Below are 20,385 nucleotides of genomic sequence, written 5' to 3'. Positions count from 1 at the left end.
CTGCTTAATGGAGACAACAGATGCAGTTTTAATACACTGAAGACACTGGAAATCCAGTGGCACTTCACAGCAGAGAGCTGTGCAGTAATTAGTACTTGAGATGGCCAGAGTATACCCATTTGATGCTGATTGTTGTTGTGTAGTTTGAAGATAAGCTCTCCCATGCAAGCTCAGATGGCCAATAAGACTCATACAAGGACACTTGTGGCAGGGCTGTCTTTGAAGTGCAGCACTTGCTGTTGTTTTCTGCACATGCATTTGTCCTGGCCCTGGACAATGGTGTTTTCTTCTAACAATGGGACACCTTAGATCATTCCCACCCTCCTTCAGTGTTTCCCAGCTGGGCTGAGAAGTGTGGCCTTATAAAGGGTTGTATAGTAACTCACAATGCTGCCGCCTCTCTCCTGCAGTGGAGTAATCCATTTCCTGTTCCGCTCTATGTCCAGGTTAGCTACCACAGCTTCCTGTGCTATCGCACCTGCTGCTTTGCTCTCCACTATCATCACAGAACTTGCCTTCACCCACCTCATATAACCAGTAGTTTATGTTGTTTGAGCAAGAACGCCTATCCGTGTAGGATAATACATGCACACATGGTAGGTGGGATTGCAACCATAGTAACACCAACATTGTCAAGGGACTCTGAAGTAGGGATTAAAGGATGGCAGGCCAGAGCCTTCTTAGGATGTTCTCAGCCTTGCCCAGCAGGCCGCTAGGCTCATCTCACAGCCCCCCAACAGACCACACCATAAACTCAATCAAGGAGGCACACGGCAAGGAAGCACCCAACAACAACAACAACCACCACCAAACAACAAACTGTCCATCCCATCCCCTGCCCCAGCGTCATGCAATTGCTCCTCCCTCTCCTGGAGAACTCCCTGACAACATTCCCATTTGCTGCTCCTGTTCACTAGCCAGTTCACAACAACCTCATGTGGCCAGGTCACAGGAAGGATACTGAAAGCAGGAAAGAGTTGAGGAAGTGATAGTGGCTTAAAACTCAAGTCATAATGGAAATCGAATCCTAACTCCTTTACCCATGGACTCACTGCTGCTTCTCCTTACAACGTCTCCCAATTTTAGCTGAGAAATTGCAAACCACTTTTCTAAGCTTTAAAATGAGTTTCATGCTGCTGTAGGGTGCTCATGAACTGTGCCAGGAAAGCCCAGATAATGTCTGTTTATCCACAGAACTGGTGCAGCCCAGTTACCAGCGGTGCAAGCATATCCCACACCCGCTTTCTCAACACCAAGCCCAGTGAGTTCTTGACTTCTCAACTGCCACTTCCCAAAACCACCCACCAGTGGAGGTTATTTCATTCACAAAGAGTGGAGCTGAATGCAGGTTATGTTGAACAAGCAGGACGTTATTAACCTCTGTGCACTGCTCTGTCCATGCGGCTGAGTTGCTTCCAGCCTATCTCCCTGCATTCCCTCTTCCACCAGTGTCCCATCATTAACTCTCCCTCCAAGGAACATGGGCCCTCTGACTCCAGCTCCACAGACCCTAATACAGTGGGGATGGTTTCTGTGGTGCAGACCTCTTTTCACTGGGAAGTGAAGCAAGCCCACTGGACTTAATTCACCCAGGACACCAAACAGTCACCAGATGGTAACATTTTTTGGTCCCTACCAACCTGTGCTGGATTTGAACAGCTGACATAGATGATTATAGATGTCATTACCTGAATCCAAAACTGGATGCCTCTCTGGAAGATCTGTTTTAGCCAACGCAAATCATTGGGCTCAATGCCGGGATGATATTTTATGGCCAGTGATATACAGGAGGTCAGACTAGATGATTTGATGGTCCATTCTGGCCTTAAACTCTCTGCATGGATGAACCCTTACCTGAGACATGCCATCATCCTGCAACAGAATATTCTAGAGATACAGTCTACACAAGCTAATGTCTCTCCATCTTGCAAATCTATCTAAACAAGCCGACGTGGTGTGATTTCACTTGGCAATGACACAAAGCATGGAGACTCTGGCGTTTCTTCTGGTGTGACAGTCTTGCTTTCTGATAGAGACCGCACTATGCAACAGCAATAGCTCAATATATTGAAATTTTTTAATACGTCTCTCGTTCCCTTGCCTGTTGCCAATGTTTCATCTATTCATTAGTGGTACTTAGATGTACAGCTATCATCCTGCTTACTTATTGCCTTTATTACTTTAAATAAAATGTTTTTCAGAATAAAATAAATGACTCAGTACAGTTCACTAATCAATGTGTCTGACACATAATCCAATGTATTTCGTGTGCAGATCAATTTGACTTAAGAGTTAGTGACTTGTGTTGAAGCATATTAATTACAGTTCATGTTGAAACAAAATACCACACACAATGTATTGTGATTTTCACAATAATGCATTACTCAGTCGGACAGTCCAATATTCTACATATGCTACGCCATCGCCTGAAATTCCTCTTCTTCCTTTTCCTTCTATCCCTACATCTCAGAATAAACATTTCATTTTTTCTTAAATTCAGGTCTAACTCTTTCAAAAAGGTTTAGGGTTTGCGATACTCTTTATGAAGGATGCTGTCAAAGTGCTCTCAATTGTCTTCAGAGTTTCCTGTACAAACAATGGATATGTTACTTGAGTCCTTGACTGTCATGCACAATCCATTTCATCCCAGCAGCCATTCATTTGCATTGGTGACAAGTTACAAGTTTCAAACTGTAATGAGTCAAAGTGCATAATGGAACTTCTAGTGCATAGTAGCAGGGTCCACACAGCCACCTGGTGTGCGGCAGGCTAGTGTGCCGTACTTTTACACCCTGGCTTGCTGTGCATTAAGGCTCCAAGTAGCATGACCCATCACTTACTTGCTATCACATTGATGAGGATTTTTTGGTACCCAAATCTATATCTATGTGTGAGTGTAGAGGGGAGAGAGAGAGACCTTACATAGCTTCCCCTCTGAGAGCAGATCTATGCTAATCAAAAGTGCTAATATGTCTAAACATAAGTATGAAGATAATTTTGGATGTGATGGGAGTAGTATATGGGTGGCCTGATTTTATCATTATTAAGCTGTCAATCAAAAGCTTGTTATACATGGATTGGATGACAGATCCAGGTACAACAAGCTTCAAGACAACAGCTCAATTACACTGAACGTCAGTCAGGTTGGGGCTCTGCTGCTATATATACATACAGCAACGGTTTATTGCAAAAATGTCTGTGGCTGAGGCTATGTCTTCTTCTTTTCATACATCTTAAAAACAGCAATGGTTGATTTCCAGGTCTAGGTTGGCAATACAATTAATTGTTTCAGGTGATGTGGCGTGGATGGCAGAGATATCACTGGAATATGACTATTTGGGGACATTGATCGAACTGTGGAACACTTAATCAAAGTCCGTTTCCACGGTCACAAATAGGTTTGTGTCTCAGTCCCCAACTATGGAGAGGTTAGGCACATCTGCCATGTGATGCTGGGAAGTAATTCAAGCCACACCGTATCTTCTGTGAAGTGAAAATCCATTGCGTTCTTTAGCGGGGTCCTTAATGAGGTGTTTATTCTGGATGTTGACATCCTTCTAACTTGCTCGTCATTAATCTTTGCACTTAGTCTTCGAGCTTTTTTGTGCTGCAGACCACAAAGGTTTTCTGGATTTGAGTCAGAAACTTGGTATACTATGCAGGCCTTCATATATTGGAAGATCCTTGTTCCCTCGAATATGGTGGAACTCCCAAAGAATTCTCAACTCATGGCCAATTTTGGTAAGGTGGATATGCACAAGTACAGGAAGCCATGGTTCTGACATTGATTTTACTGTGCCATAATAACCCACATGACAGCGTTAAGTTGAGAAATGACAAGTGATATGCGACAGTTATGTGTTCAGACAGGTGAGCAGCATTCTGCAGAAGAGTAGACAAGGGCCACCAAAGAGACCTGTAGAGTTTTTGTATCAGTTTCCCAGTTTTTTCCCCCGGCAGTTTCTGAACGAGACGTACATGCATCTTTTTTTGTTGTGAATAATTTTCAGGTACTGGTGGTATGTGAGGTTTGGGTCTAATGTTACACAAAGAAAGATATTCCGGGGTGGCATTGTGTCTTATCTTCTGGCGACAGAAATCCACATGCAGTTCGACCTTAGCCTTTCAATTGGTCAGATGAAATGCTGACACAATAGTCTTATTAGGCTTTGGCTTTAGTGGTCAATATAAGCAATATTCGTCCATGATTTTAAGGAGCTTAGTTAGAATTTGTTCTATGGTAGGTAAATACCATGCCTGAGTAGTCAGAGCAATGTCATCAGCATAGGGAAATTTCTGTGATGATATTCAGGGAAGGTCGCCGCTGGTCCTAGGATTGATCCCTGTGGTAGGCACGCACTCTCACGGATGGGCCTGCTGCTCCAGCCAGCAACGAAAACACACGACCTTACAGTTGGACAGAACTTCTTGGAAGAATTTTATCATTGGATTCGATGAGATAATTTTGTTGGCTTTCAGGAGGCCTTCCCACGGAGGGTGTTGAAGGCAGCAGAGAAATCTAAGAAAGCTGCTCCAGGCTTGAGTTTTTGTTGGAATCCCACGTCAGTGTGTGTTGTCAAGACTAGTGCTCAGTCAGTGCAGCTGCAGCCTGGTCAAAAACCCACATGTTCATTCAACTACATTGATCTCACAAGCAGTGTAATCCTTGCCAGGAATATTTTCTCCAGGAGCTTGTGCAATGTGAAGACGATTGATATAGGTGGGTACAATGGAGGATTACTTGTTGGCTTTTCAGTGCCAATAACCATAGGCTTATACCAGGTCCTTGGGATGAGCCCTGAGGAACGGATTTTGGAGAACAATGCCGCCTGTCATTCCTATCCCTTGGCTCTAGGGTGAAATGGTGGACGTTTTCAGACTTCAGTGCAATCACATTGATGGAGTCCTCAAAAGTCACAGCGAATCCTGATAAGTTGCCTTTTGAAAATTCCACAGTGATTTGGACCAGGCCAATATGGATTATCACCATTCAATGTTGAGTGTGTAGAAAGTTGCTAAGAATACTCCTGGAGGCATTCTGAGGGATCCCTAATGGTCTGTGGTGAGGAAACACCAATCTGGGCTGTAGTCTCTGATCCAGCAGGCAGAATGAAAAGTGCTTCTGTCTTTCTCATCATAAAGGTCTTTAATGACCATTTCACAAGTGCTTCACCCACAGTATCATTACTATAATAGTCCCACATCTAGAGTGGCTATTGAAATCACGGCCATATAGGCTGTGGGTAATGTGAGAGAAGGCCAGTCTGTATTCGGGGCTTATACACGTTAGCCACCATTATCTTGCCCATTCTTATTGGGCAGGCAAAGGTTCTGGAATTGCTCCTGTCATCTACCGTGTTATAATCCTTGATCACCTGCTTGATGTACATGGCAAGGCCGTGTTTTGAGTGATGAAGGGAGGCAATGAGATTTTAGCTGGCAATACAGCAGTGTGATTCTTGGAAGCCATCTTTAAAATGGGCTTCTCTTAGGGTGATGATGTCAATCATGTTGTCTTACATATGGTGAGCTAAGTTGTGGCTTTTAGGTCGGGACAGTCCTTCAAAGTTCCACTGGCAAATTCGCAGAGCTGGGCTGACTGTTCTCTGAAAGGGTTCTGGAGGGCGTCACCCATTGCAGGGTAACTATATCCATTGCTGTTCAATCCAGAACTGCACTGAGCAATGTTCGGATGCTGACTTGATGACACTGTTTGTGCCTTAACACATACCAGGGCAGACCGTGAGAAGGTTGCCATCACCTGCCCCATTGTGTCTGTCACTTGTGAGTAGTGTGGCCACCCTAAACTCATGCTATTAAAACCTTTATATCCCCACATATACTACCTCTCTCTCCCTCTGACACAGACACCAGCCCTAAAATGGAAACTGAGACTATTTGGCTCTCTGACATGAAGCCCAATGTAGGACTTTCCACCTTCCAATGCTGGGTTGTATACTTTCCTGTCCATTACCCAAAGCGTACAGACTGATTTTCACTGCTAGGATTTTCTCATTTCAAATCCTTGCCCTGGGGTAGCATACATTTAAAAAGACATAGACCAGGTCAGCAATTATTGGTATTTGCCCATTACTCTGCATAATAATTAAAAAACCTCCTCTGAGAAACAACAGAACGCACTACAAGATCAGAGCATACATTAAACAGCACTGCTTTCAAATGTACACTGCCCACATAAAAGAAGAAATGCTAGCCATAAATCGGAGTAGTCTCTCAGGTGAACCATACAACCTGGGCAGCAAGAGGCCGCAGGCTCTTCATTGTTTGCAGAAAGATAGGGTTGATTTTGTGAGTGGAAGGATGGTCTTGTAGCACTGGCACAGGCCCCGGAGACCTAAATGCACATCCAGCTTCCTGTGTAGAAATGGGATGATCTCCAGAGGCACTGAGAACCTGCCATTGCTACTGACATCTGTGGGAGCTGCAGGTACTTAGCACTAGCACCGAGCAACATTTTTCAGACTAAACTTTTTTTCCTCCCTGAAAAATGCTGATTTGGGTAAAAGTCACATTAGTGTAAAATTCACCAAATGGTTTTCTGAGAGGAAAAAAAATGCCCCCCCCCGCCTTGAAATATTTCATTGTGATATTTTCAAAACAAAACCTTTTGATTTTTCTATTCAAAAAGACTTTTGAAATTAACTTCAATTTTTTTAAGTTACCAAAAAAAAACAACTCAGAAGCAAAGCATTTTGTTCTATCTAAACCAAAAGAAAATTGACTTGTTGGTTATCCAACAAATTCCAAAAATGTTCTTTTCAGGTCAACCCAAAATGAACTGTTTACTGAATTTTTCAGAACAGCCAGAAAAACAAAAATAAAAACAAAACATGAAAAAAAAGTCAGTTATTGGCACAGTTCTACTCTATCAGAGCTCCAAATGGGACACCAGAGTTTGACTGCCCTGGGTAACTTTAGGACCAAAATCTCAGAGAAAGCCAGGAAAATGCTGAAGTCACAAACTCTGCAGCAAAGTTAACTCCATCACATTGCACATTCTAAATATTTTACGGAAAACAAACACAGAAGCAGGAATACAATATGCTACATCTTCAGCAAACAAGAGACTAGGATAAGAAATACTGGAACATGGCCTAGTTAAGGTTGCTGAAAAAGATTAACACTTATCTTTCCTGACTTCCATTGGCTTTGACTGTGCATCCCACCTAGGTGCTACTTAGGTCCTCAAAATAGGACTTAAATGAGGAACAGGCACAGAACCGTCTGCCCATGGGTAGATTTGTTGGTCAGTTGGAAGTTTTTGGAAGTTTTTGACTTTTTGGCAAAAAATAAAAACCAACAATTTTCAGCCAAAATCTTTCAGCTGAAAACTGAAAATACTGTAGCAGTGCCTCAGGGGTACTGTAATTCAGATCCATCATTCCCTCATTCTGAGTTCCCTGACTAGACTACATCTCTGATGACACTCTGCTGTGAGCAGCTGTGGTGCATCATGAGAGTCCCATAGTCACAATGCATCATGGGATATATAGTTCAGCTGGGGAGTCTGGCTTATAGAGGAGAACTGGGGGGCATGAGGTACAGGGGTGGCGTTTCCAATTAATTTTTTTTTCAATTTTCAGCTAAAAACCAAGGGAGAGGGGATCAGTTTCCAGATGTTGAGGTTTTTGAACCCCCCTCCGCCCCCCCAAAAAAATCAATATTTTCCACAGAAAGCAGATGCTTCCTGAAAAAATTAATCAAAAATCCAATTTTCGATCAAAAGTTGCGACGGAAAATTTTCAACCAGGCCCTAGTGGAGACTTGTTGGGTGGGTGGTCACCTAAACTGTGTCCACACACATCAGACTGGCTGGTTGGGTTGCAAATCATTTGGGAAATCAGCGTGCCTGCACTTCTGTCTGTCGATTGCTTTTTCTGTAATGATTTGTGGAGTTTACCAGTGTAACCATCAATTGCCCAGGAAAGAGTATATCTGAGAGGGGGGTGTAATGCTGGAGAGACACACACAGTCAGAAAGAAAAATCTTTGTGACTCTAGCAGCGTTCTAGTTTTTATTTTAAAAATAAATGGAGTCTCATTCACCAAATAGCTAATTACAGCTTTTCTTTAAAGCAGGTGTTGTCTGTTATGTGTGTTGATGGGAGCCGGGTAATCAGCCGAGCTTTATCCCTCCGTCGTACACATTTCAGGGCTCCCATAACGCCCCTAACTTCCTATTTGACAAAGTTGGAGTCATTATCACGTTCACGTATGGTTACTGCAGAGTCTTTTTATATCTTGGCGGCATGGTGACTCTGTTTAAAATGGCTTTGCAGCAAGGAGCAACGCTATTTAATCACGCTGACAAGCAAATACACAGGCAGTGTTACTGTGCTTTCCTGAACACTAGAGCAGGCCGCACGGTCACAGAGAACAGTGCTTTCACTACTGTTGTGCTTTCACGGCTGGGCACCATGCTGTAGAATGGACTCAGGCCACCCAGCAGCCGAACCCACCCAGTCCAGCCACAGCCAGCACTGAGATGATAGGGGGAGGGAAGGCAGCAAATATGGTTCAAAAGGGAATTTTTTAAAATTAATATTAAAAAAAACAACCTCTCATGTCGCCCCACTGATTTCATTCCTGTCGTAAGGTCCTGCACCGGGTACGGAAGAGGGGCAAAGTCTGGCCCTGAATGATTTTGTCACTAAAGCCAACCACGGTTCAACATCCCCTCCTACTGTTCGTTACCTCCACTCCACTGGCTGCCTCTTGTCTGTAGTTAGGTTTGAGAGGCAGGGACCACATCTCCTCAGGCTAGCATGAATCTTCCTCCACAGAGAGCGCTCTGGGCTACCCCTGAGCCATAGAGTACTCCCAGCCTGCTCAGATTGGAAGCAGTCACATGGGGTGATGGGAATCTCTGAAATTATTCAATCAAAATAATTTGGGAAATCGGAGAGGGAACGTTAGGCCAAACGTCTCAGACCCGGCGCCTCAATCTGTGTTTAGGCAGCTATACGGGCACTTTAACAGGAGCTAAGTGCACAGATCCCATTAGCTTTCTAATTAACACTCCTAGTTTTCTTTGAAACCCCCCAGCCCTATAGAATAGATTCCAGGGCTGGCATTACAGGGTGGCAAGCAGGGCAGTTGCCTGGAGTCCCATGAAGCTAAGTTACATCATAGCTACAGTGTCACTGGTTAAATGTAATGCGAGTATGACAGTAGTTTTACCTCTATAAGGGAAATCAATCACACTAAAGCAGATACGTTCAAACTGTGGGGGTGCCTCACTGGGGGGCACAGAGGAACATTCAGGGGGAAAGCAGCAATGCCAGGCAGCTTGGGCTTCCACCTCAGGGGCTTCAGCCATCGGTAGTGGGGTGGGGGGGTCCAGCTCTTATTTTCTGCCCTGGGCCCCAATGAGTCTAATACCGGCCCTGATAGATTCATAGGTTAATGAAAGTCAGTGGGAACTGCTGGGTGCTCTGCACTTTTGAAAATCAGGCTTATTATTCAGGTGCCTAATTAGGAATTTAGGAGCCTGACTTTAGGTCCTCACTGTTTTAGTCTTGACCTTAATTCTTTTTTCCCCCAGTCCTGCTGCAGCATTCGGTGCTGGTCCCTGGGAAAGGCGTGCCAGCTACACACTGCAGGAACCATACACAGTACACGCAGGCAGCCCTGGGCTTTACTCATCTACCACATGCTGCTGAAACATTCAGACGATGTTTCAGTTCACCTGAATCTGATACCCCTTGAATAGGCTATAAAAGACCTCAGTGAAAACTCACCACCAACTTCAGTGCGACGGATACGGTTCTTTAGCAACTAAGGGGTTATTCAAGATTCACATTTTTGTGATTCCTCACTGTCCCTGATCCCACTAGGGTAGCAAGCGTGTTTGAGCCATTCTATAGCCGTACAAGGCTACAATGCAGCAGCACTGTGATTCATGTGCTTTCTGCAGCAGTCTGGCTAATCCCCACCCTGAGTTAAAGGCTGTCGACATTTGTTTACACCCCTGACAGACGAGATAGAATGCCCTTTTACAAGTTCTCAGCAGAACAGGAAAAGATCCAGTGTCTCCTGATCTTTCTGAACTCTGCTGATTCCTAGCATATGTTGACTCTGAAGTTTACAGGGATGTTAGTTTCTTCTGCAGGCAATTCCCCGGGGATGATGCAGCTCATCTCTGTTAGCAAGTTCCAGGTTTGCCAGAATTTTCTGGTTATTTTCTAGCACTTGAAACTTTTTGGTCCATTTTAGTCAAGAGCTGGTTACCTCGTCAATCTGCTTTGCCAGCCCAGTCTGGGTATTTTGTAGCAAGGCTACAATTGAGTTTCTATTTCCAGCTGATTAGGTTTGACTGCAACTATCTCTCCTTTTTTCCTGAGAAGCTTCCAGACCCTGTTTTAAATTCCTTCTCATCTCATGTTAGGTTGTCTTTTAAGTCCTTCTGCTCCACTTCAATTCTGCCAGCGCCTGCTCGGTCTTAGCTTAGCAAGGGGAATATAACCCACAATTCCTCTCCTTGGAAAGTCTATCCTGCTTCCAGCACCAACCAGGTGAAAAATGAGAGTCAGAGACAAATGTAGATAAGGGGACCTAGGAAGGGGGGAGACGAAGGGCCAAGGGGGCAGGAGAGGACACGTGGGGAGCCTAGGCTATGAAAGGAAGGAAGGAGAAATTAGGTGCTAGAAGGAAACAGGGGTATCCAGAGAAGTGAGATAAGGGCAAGAGATGCTGAGGCTGGAGAGAGAGAAATGGGGGTGGTGGGTGGAGGGATATAATGAAAAAGTGGGAGAAAATAATGTAGAAAGAAGAAGACAATAATCTGGCATGGAAACACAGTGGAAGAGTGAAAGTGGAAGAGGGAACAAAAGAAAGAGGTTCTGAAGAGACAGAAAGTGCAAGACGAGATGCACACAGCTTCAAGCTTAGCACCTTCCATTTGTCTATTCATACGCCGGTCACTGCCCTGCATTTCCTGAGCAGAAACGGGAGCTGCAAGGAGACTGTTGTGTAGCTACTGAATCTGCATATTCATTTACACTGTAAATTAAAGTGCAAATGCCGTGTGGGCCTCCAGCGCCTAGAAAGTTGCCAACGCAGGTGTTGGTGCAGGACAGCTCCTGCCCTAGGATATAGTCCTTGCTCAGCCAATAATGAAATGTAGAGGAATTGGGCCAGCTCCTCGGCTGAAGCCAATGAAGCGACACTAAGTAACACCAGTTGAGGAGCTGGGGAATCATTTCAGCCACAGAGAGCTTCTGTATTGGCTCCTGAATGTAAAAGATGCTTGGAAAAACCACCCTTACCATTTCCCCCAGAGGGTGCTAACGTTCACCCGAAGTATTACCTTGCTGTTACTAAGATGTACATGCAGTCAAGACTTCCTGAAAAGTAGACTAAATAACATGAGTTATGTTTTGTTGCTTCCCCTAAAAGATGATGTCTTCCCCCCCACCCCCAACAAATGTCAGGTAGTTTGTATTAAAGAAAACAGCTATACACAGGTACCTGGAGTCTGAATACTATACTGAAAATAAACATCTTGTTCTACAGTGAAACTCTACAAATCTGGTAAATAGGAGACCCATTGAAATGTGTTCTTGTATGTAACAGTGAGGATACCTCTTACTGTTTTGAACGGACCTAAAGTTTTTTCAGGGCAATACCCCAAATGCCCATCAGGTTCTGTGCAAGCAGAAAAAGTACCAGTCTTGTTACTAACCAGATCCCTGATCCCACAGACTTGCACACATGACAAACTGTATACACATGTACATATATGCTCCTGTGCATAATATTACTCTTGTGCATACATTTTTGCAGGTTTGGGATCTTGGAGTTGGATTGTTTGCCATGATCCAAGATGATCATGAAAATTGCAGGGCTTAGACTTTCTGAGGACATCAAGAAGGTAAGGGCAGCAGAAGGACACACAGGACAACAGTATCGAGCACAGCAGAGGCCAGGCGAGCATTTGCAACTCTTTCCATATTGGAATCAGAACTATGTTCAAGAGGGTAGCTCAACCTCCATTGCCCATTCAGCCTTTGTCCTTTTGGCTGGAAGTGCCAACAAGGGTGTGTTTGCCATGCGCATACATGTCCACTAGGAACTGGACCGAGACTATTTATTCCTTTCACTGAGGCAGCCAAAGAGCCACAAGATTTCCAGCCAAATTGATCTGGAGTGGGCTGCAGGCACTGACCCAGGGCCAGCGCTTCCATTTAGGCGGCCTAGGCAATCACCTAGGGCACCAGGATTATTGGGGGGTGGCATTTTGCCGGGGCGGGGGAGGGCGGCAGGCGGCTCCAGGGGACCTGCCGCAGTCGTGCCTGCGGAGGGTCCCCTGGTCCCGCGGCTCCAGTGGAGCTGCCGCAGACATTCCTGCGGATGGTCCGCTGTTCCGGTGGCATGCATGACTGCGGCAGGTCCACCAGAGCCACGGGACTAGCACACGGGGCGGCGAAATGGCTTTGCGCCTAGGGCGATAAAAACACTAGCGCCGGTCCTGCACTGACCTAGAGATAAAATTGTGTGTGTACTGATCACTAGCTACCACTATATTTAAATATGCAATGTCCTGTCCATCCCCCTCCACCCATCCATGCTGATAGATTTTTTGTCCTCCTAAGGCCCCCTTTAAGTGACCTATTAGCATGGCTTTCTATTACTGCTCTCCAAGAGCTGTACTTGAATTCCGTTTACAGATAAATGTGTTCTGCACAGGGGCCATGAGCATGGGTTTGAGCTCAGTGTGATTAGCATAATTTTAAAAGGGAAGCAGCTCATACTGGAACTGCATTTCTTCCCCACTTAAAGGAAGCGAGCAATACAACTGGGTGCAGGGGACAGAGCTGGAATGTCCTCTCGTTATAACAGGATGCTTTCCGTCACCCTGAGGACCCCTGACATACCGGTACTTTTGGGACTCCTGCCCTAGGGCAGAGGACACAGAAAGCCCTACTTAATTTGGGTGCAGCTGCCAGGATGCATCCAAGCCAACTTGCTGGGTTGCTGTCTTTGTGCAGAAAGTGATGGAACTGCTCTCTGGCGGGCTTAATGTGACTAGCTCGGCCTAGGGCTTGTGCTTCTGACAACTTTGGCGGTTTGCTTGGCACACGAGCAGAGCAGACCAAAATGAAGACTCCAAAGCTGGTGGCACAAACGGTTGTGACCTGTGCCTGCTCTTATGCATGGGCCGGTGCACAGGTAGTGCCAGTGTTCATATTAGCAACCGTTCAGCCCATCTGTAGTCACACATGCTTCAAAAAATGCAAAATTAGAAGTGACTAGCTCATCTGCAAAGCACTTAGCATAGCCAGACAGAGAGGAGACAGGGCCCTCTTGGATAGTCTGAGTTCCAGTGTGTGGGGGTCCCATTCCCCATCTCTCCTCCTAGTCCCCTCAATCTTTCATTAAAGATCCTGGCATTTGGGTGCATGCATTTGCATGGAACAGTTCTCCTGGTGCTTTGTCCAGTTGGCACTGTCCTGCTCTCCTTCTCCCCACAGGGCCCTGCCTGGACCCTGCCATCGGTGCTTAGTCCGCTCTTCTCAGAGCATTCACCCCACCTTTATGGATGCCAGGTTTGTATAATTTTGGGGAGTGCCCAGAACAGGTCCAAGCAGAGCTATCCTGTCCATAGGACGGACCCAGGCAACCACCACAGGCCTCGCACTTTGGGGGTCCCTGTGCTTCAGGGAGATGTGAGGTCCAGCATAGCCTGGGGGATTAGCAGAAGGCCTGGCACCAGCAGCAGCAAACGACCCGGCCCCAGCAGCTGCCCCACCGGCTCCCAGCATCACTTGGGGAGGGGGGGAATGGGGGTGGAAGCTGGAAAGAGGTGGGATGGGGGTTTGGTGGAAAGGGTGGATTGGGGGCAGGAAGGGGGCAGAGCAGGGGCAGACTGGGGCTGGGTCACTTGCTGCTGCTAGCGCCAGGCCCACTGTTAACCTCCCAGGCTGCCCTAGACCTCATGTCCCCATGAAGCATAGCCCCCCCTCCCAAAGCTTAGAGCCCAGGGTGGTTGCCCTGGTCCATCCTATGGCCAGAACGGATCTGAAAATATAAGTCCAACCATTGGTAGAACCAGGCCCACGTTCCTAAATAGTGGTGAAGCACGGGCACCGCAGCCCCAAATAACTCACCATCTATGCCCACCTCTCTCTCTTGCTAGAAGTCAAACGCTGGGAGAGCGGCTGCCATTCCCAAGGTACATTTAACCAACAGTTACTGCACGCCAGTGTTCAAAGTACCAATAGGACTAACGTGGAGTCAAGGGTTCACCTATTCCCTGCCCCTGCCTACCTCCATCCTGCGGGGAGAGACGGTCTCCCGCTGCCCTGCGCCATTGCCTGAGTTTAGGGCAGTGCAGGGCACTTCGCTTCCCCCTTCTCTTCCTTGAGTGCACAGTGCGGGTTACAGGGATGCACAAAGCCTGAGCTAGTTGTACCCTCCCTCCTCCCTTCTTGGGGGCTGCCTGAAGAGTTTCTCTTTTTACCAACTCTGCCCACCTGTCTGTCCCAGCTGCAGCCCCCCCCTCCACTTGCACGTGGGACACTTCATGCTATGAAACGTTTGCTTGTATTGAATCAAAATCCCTGCTGAGCAGAGCAGCGGCTTGACCAGGACAGCAGCACCCGTGTGGGAAGGAATGCAGCCAGGCCGGGAGACAGCTCTGTGCCTGGACAGCATCTTCCCCTGCTGTCAGGCTGCCCGCCAAGACCGTTCCAGCAGAAAGGGCCTGAGCCACTGGCAGTCCAGGGCCTTTGCATGGATTTCAAAGGGCTTTGGATCAGGCCCACAGGCAACGTGCCTTTGTTTTTCTCTCTGTGGTACTCCCTTCTCAGGAACTGACTCCTGAGCCTTTGATGTAATGTCTGCAGAGCCAGTCTTGGTGCAAAACGCTGGAGAATAAACAGAGCTATTGTCTTGCTTAGTGTTTTATTCTCCAGCCTCTCCGTGTGGTATCTGAAAAATATCCTAGGGGACTGTCTAACTGCACCCCTCTACTGGTTGGTAAGATGTGGCCAGTCTGCCCTGAGAGATGGGGTACAGGGGAGAAGCAAGCAGCTAGCTCCATTCACTATACTGATTGGTGTGTGATGTGATGAAACCATGATATCCATTCAGGAGACTGGGTGGGTATAACCCACTGTCCTAGCTTAGTGAGACTTCTAGTTGCTGCAGAGCAGCGACACAAAGGGAAGGATGTGTGCTCATGCACCATTTCCAGGCCATGTGAGCTGGTGGGGATGGAGCACACAGTGCGTGCTAAGCTACTACCAAGGAGCTGCTGGGTTTGGCCGAGTCCCTGGGGAGTGGCAGAGGGAGGACAGATGGTTGCAGGGACAGGGCAGAGAAGCCAGTCAGGAGGTTTCAGCCTGAGGGGTTTTGCCTGCGTGTCCTGTCCTTTTTGCCATCCCTGCTCCAGAAAAGCAGAACTCGTGTACATGTAAATAAACAAATCACATGGAGCCAATACCCAACCCCGCATCCCCAGGACTGGCGCTTTCATTTAGGCGACCTAGGCGGTTGCCTAGGGCACCAGGGTTTGCCGGGGGGGGGGGCACATTTTTCCAGGAGGGTGGCAGGCTGCTCCAGTGGACCTCCCGCAGGCGTGCCCGCAGAGGGTCCGCTGGTCCCACGGCTCTGGTGGAGCATCAGCAGGCACGCCTGCGGCAGGTCCACCGGAGCCACGGGACCAGAGGACTCTCTGCAGGAACGCCTGCAGCAGGTCCACTGGAGCCGTGGGACCAGAGGACTCTCTGCAGGAACGCCTGCAGCAGGTCCACCAGAGCCGCGGGGCCAGCAGACTTTCTGCAGGAACGCCTGCAGCAGGTCCACCGGAGCCACGGGACCAGCGGACTCTCTGCAGGAACGCCTGTGGGTCCACCAGAGCTGCGGGACCGGCGAGCAGCAGAGTGCCCCCTGCGGTGTGCCGTCGTGCTTGGGGCGGCGAAATGGCTAGAGCCGGCCCTGTGCCTAGGGTGCCAAAAACCCTGGCGCCACTCCCACGCATCCCCAATCTCCACTCCCAAGGGGAAAGTAACCAGCGGGACCCTGAAAATCTGCTGTGCTTGGCAGAGGGCAACAGCAATACCCACTGTACCGCATGCCACCCAGGAGAGTCCTTTACATGCATTTTAAAACTCTCCTGTCTTATCAAGCGACTGAGGCCTGGGGCGTGTGCTGGGATAGAAACTGCAGGCCTGAGAGGATCACACGCTCCTTCTCCAAAGAGACTGCCCACCCGGATTGTAACCGGGACCAGATTAACCTTTTGTGGGCCCCAGTGCCCAGAGCATGGCCCCGCCCCTACTCCACCTGTGCTCCACCCAGAGGCCCCGCCCCACCCAGCCTCTTCCTCCTGAGGCCACGCCCCCACTCCACCTGTGCTCCACCCAGAGGCCCCGCCCCACCCAGCCTCTTCCTCCTGAGGCCACGCCCTCACTCCACCTGTGCTCCACCCAGAGGCCCCGCCCCACCCAGCCTCTTCCTCCTGAGGCCACGCCCTCACTCCACCTGTGCTCCACCCAGAGGCCCCGCCCCACCCAGCCTCTTCCTCCTGAGGCCACGCCCTCACTCCACCTGTACTCCACACAGAGGCCCCGCCCCCACCCAGCCTCTTCCTCCCAAGGCTCCGCCTGCCACTCATACAGGGGGAGGGAGTGGAGAGGAGCGAGCGGTGGATGGGGCCTTGGGAGGAAGAGGCCGAGCAGGGGCAGAGCCTCAGTCCAAGCACCAGGGTCTCCTCCTCTTTGCAACCTCAGCTCCTCTCCCCCTTTAAATCATGCTCTACGTTGTAGTGCTACCGTCTGCCATTTTGTGTGACATTATCACTCCCCCAGAGAGCTTTTCCTTTCCCCCTTTCTCCGGTGTGGCTAAATACCAGGGCCCCTGTTTTGCAGGTGCAGAACTAAGGCTTAGAAATATGACGTGACTTGCCACAGGTCACCGAGCATCATACCAGCCTCAGCTCCAAGTCTTCTCACAGCCAGGTCTGTTCCTGCTGCCTTTGGCTGCATGGCCTTTCAGGCACGGCACTTCCACTCCCACCAAGCTAAGCACATACTTATGCTGAAGCACCGGCGCAGTCCCATTGATCTCAGTGGGGCCATTTGTGTGTTTAAGTGTTCTGCTTGATTGGGTCCCCTAACCTCTCTGACCTGCGGTGTAAATGAAATCCAGAAACCTGCAGAATTTAAGATATTTGCAGCTACATGGAGGGAGAAATATAATTTCCCATTTCACAGGGGGAAAAACAGCCTCCGTGCAGGATAGTGTGTTATCAGTAAGACACTGCAATCTAGTGGATTAGCATCAGGCTGGGTTCCACTATTGGATCTAACAGTGATTTGCTGTGCAACTTTGGGCATGTTACTTAACTATCAGAGTTTGTTTACCCATCTGATAAAAAGAGGGTGGTCATATCAACTGACTGAATAACACTGGTCAAACATAATGCTGCTTAGACCAGGGCACACAACTCAAGGTCACCAAGCTGACAACCCTGAGCTTGAATCGTGGCTTTTTTAGCTCCTGTAACTTTTCCCCAAAGTTGTATTAACAAGCAGCAACTCTTTGTTCAAAGCTGCCCTTTTGGTCAGCACTAATTTTTCAAAAATATCAAGTGAAGATGTATTTCATTCACAGTCGCTCCAATTTCACAGAAATCTTGTAAAGCTGAAAAGAGGCATATTTTACCCACTCTTCTTATGATATTGATCAGAGAGGTTCATTGCTGTCTAGTGTTCCTCTAGACAGATTCATGAACAATGGCATGTTTTCAAATATAAAAACAGTTTTCCCAATGAATTCCATTTCCTTACACTTCCAATACATTGTTTCCACTTTAGAGTAAAAATGATTTTTTTCAGATGTCCTGGCTTTAAACTCAGCACTCTCATTAAAAAGGTTCTTTATGTACTCAGATTCATTACCATGTATGGAAGACAAATCACAAGATCAGGGGCTCTTAAAACCAGCATTTTTATTGTGTCTCCATGCTACAGTTCTGGCTTCAGGACTCTGAGATGGTGAGGGTTAAGATCACAAGAACAGCCACACTGGGTCAGACGAAAGGTCCATCTAGTCCAGTATCCTGTCTTCAGACAGTGGCCAATGCCAAGTGTCCCAGAGGGAATGAACAGAACAGGGAATTATCAAGTGATCCATCCCCTGTCACCCATTCCCAGCTTCTGGCAAACAGAGACTAGGGACTCATCAGAGCATGCTTTTGCATCCCTGCTCATCCTGGCTAATAGCCATTGATGGACCCATCCTCTGTGAATTTTTTTTGAACCCTGTTATAGTTTTGGCCTTCACAACACCCTTAGGCACAGAGTTCCACGGGTTGATTGTGCAATGTGTGAAGAAATAATTCCTGTTTGTTTTAAACCTGCTGCCTGTTAATTTCATTTGGTGACCCCTATTTCTTGTGGTACAAGGAGGAGTAAATAACACTTTTTTTTGCTTTCTCCACACTACTCATGATTTTATAGATCTCTATCATAACCCCCCTTAGTTGTCTTTTCCAAGCTGAAAAGTCCCAGTCTTCTTAATCTCTCCTCATACAGAAGCTGTTCCATACCCCTAATAATTTTTGTTGCCCTTCTCTGTACCTTTTCCAATTCCAATATATCTTTTTTGAGATGGAGCAACCACATCTTCATGTACTATTCAAGATGTGGGTGCACCATGTATTTATATAGAGACAATATGATATTTTCTGTGTGCGATGGAGTCAAGACTCACCACCGCTGGCACCTCTCACTGTTTGCTCCAGGAATTATCTCTGTCCACTGCAGAGCGCCCTCAGCGCATGGTGTCTTGTCCGCTGTGCATTCTGTTCTGGGACCCCGCATTCCTCTCCGCTCAGCAATGTCCCTTTCAGGACACTGTCCCCGGCAGTGCCCACTACTCCAGACTCACCCCCTTCCGGGGTGGGGGGGGTTAACAGCAGTCTTTGGGACTCGCACTTGCCTCAGTGGCCAACCGCAACCTACACTCTAGCCCCTTAGCTCAGGGACAAGTTGCAGTCTGTATTGACCACCATCTTCTGTGGCCAGGTTCAGTATCAGAGGAGAAGGTGGGGGGCCCACGCCCACCCATGACTCTGGGTTCTGACCCAGAGACCCTCTAGTGGCAGTCTCCCTCTTCCTTTCTTCCTTCCCCTCTTGACTGCCTTGTTTCCCTGGGCCACTTCCCCTTTGGTCTGATGCATCTTCTCAACTTTTTTCAGCAGGGCCACAGCCCGGTAGGCAATGGGCTAGAGCTCCTATCTGCTCCAAGCCTGTCCAGCACCGTTCTGTCCAAGGTGCTGCTCCTTGCATCAGGAGTCAGTCCTTCTCCTTTGCTGGCCAGCCTTTATATAGGACCTAGCCCAGTCCTGATTGGCTGCCTCTTCTCCTGTGTGTAAGTGTATTTCCCATTACAGTGATGGCGCTCCCAACTTAACAGGACCCAGCTATAGACTTTTCATTAATTTCCTCATTCTAGACAGGTATCGCTGTTTCTAGGAGTGACTTTGAGAGGGAAACGGCTCTTCTTTTTCTCGGGAAAAGAAGGATCTGTGACAGCGGCGTGAGCCACAGAGCAGGAGCTGATAGCATGATACAGAGAGCCCATGTGCTGTGAGAAATGGGAGCTGTGGCTCGGTAGCAGCCCACCCACTCTGTGTAATGAGCACCAGGGAAGTCGACTTCAGAGCCACAGCTGCCTGGAGAAAACCTGAGGTGCACTCAGCGAATCATCCGTTGGAGTAGGCCTTCACCAAGCAGAATGAACTGGCGCTCTCCTGGAGACAGAGAGTAAGGACACTGGCTCCTTGTAAGTCTCAGAAACAATCCTGCATCGGGTGCCTGGGAGGCACTGAGTGTGGAGATGTGGCTGAGATATCTGCCGGCAGAACACGCCCCCCTCAGCTGTCCACAGGACCCCAGGGTAACAGACAGGGGTGGCATGTAGAGGTAGCTGGAGCTCTCCATACTAAGGAAATGTAGAGTCACAGCTCCCTGACAGCCGCAGACATAGAGTCATATGGCCCGAAAGGATCACTAGATAATCCAGTCTGACCTCCTGTATATCAAGGGCCACCAGCACCGCCCAGCACCCACACACTAAACAACAATGGAAATGAGACCAAAGTCAATGAGACCCACAGAAGACTAGACTACTCCATGCCACAGACAGAGAACAGGAGGGCCTGAGGTGCAACAGTGCCCAAGGCCCCTGCAATGGTAGGGAAATGATTACACAAGATACAACCAGATAATGCTAGCAAGTGACCCACAAGCTGCCGAGGAAGGCAAAACTCACACAAGACCATTGCCAGTCTGACCTGGGGAGAAATTCCTGCCCAAGCCCACATATAGCGGTCAGCCAGACCCTGAGCATGTGGGCA

This window comes from Chelonoidis abingdonii, chromosome 6, assembly GCF_003597395.2.
Source record: "Chelonoidis abingdonii isolate Lonesome George chromosome 6, CheloAbing_2.0, whole genome shotgun sequence".
Classification (NCBI taxonomy): domain Eukaryota; kingdom Metazoa; phylum Chordata; order Testudines; family Testudinidae; genus Chelonoidis; species Chelonoidis abingdonii.
This window is presented reverse-complemented; position numbering follows the sequence as displayed.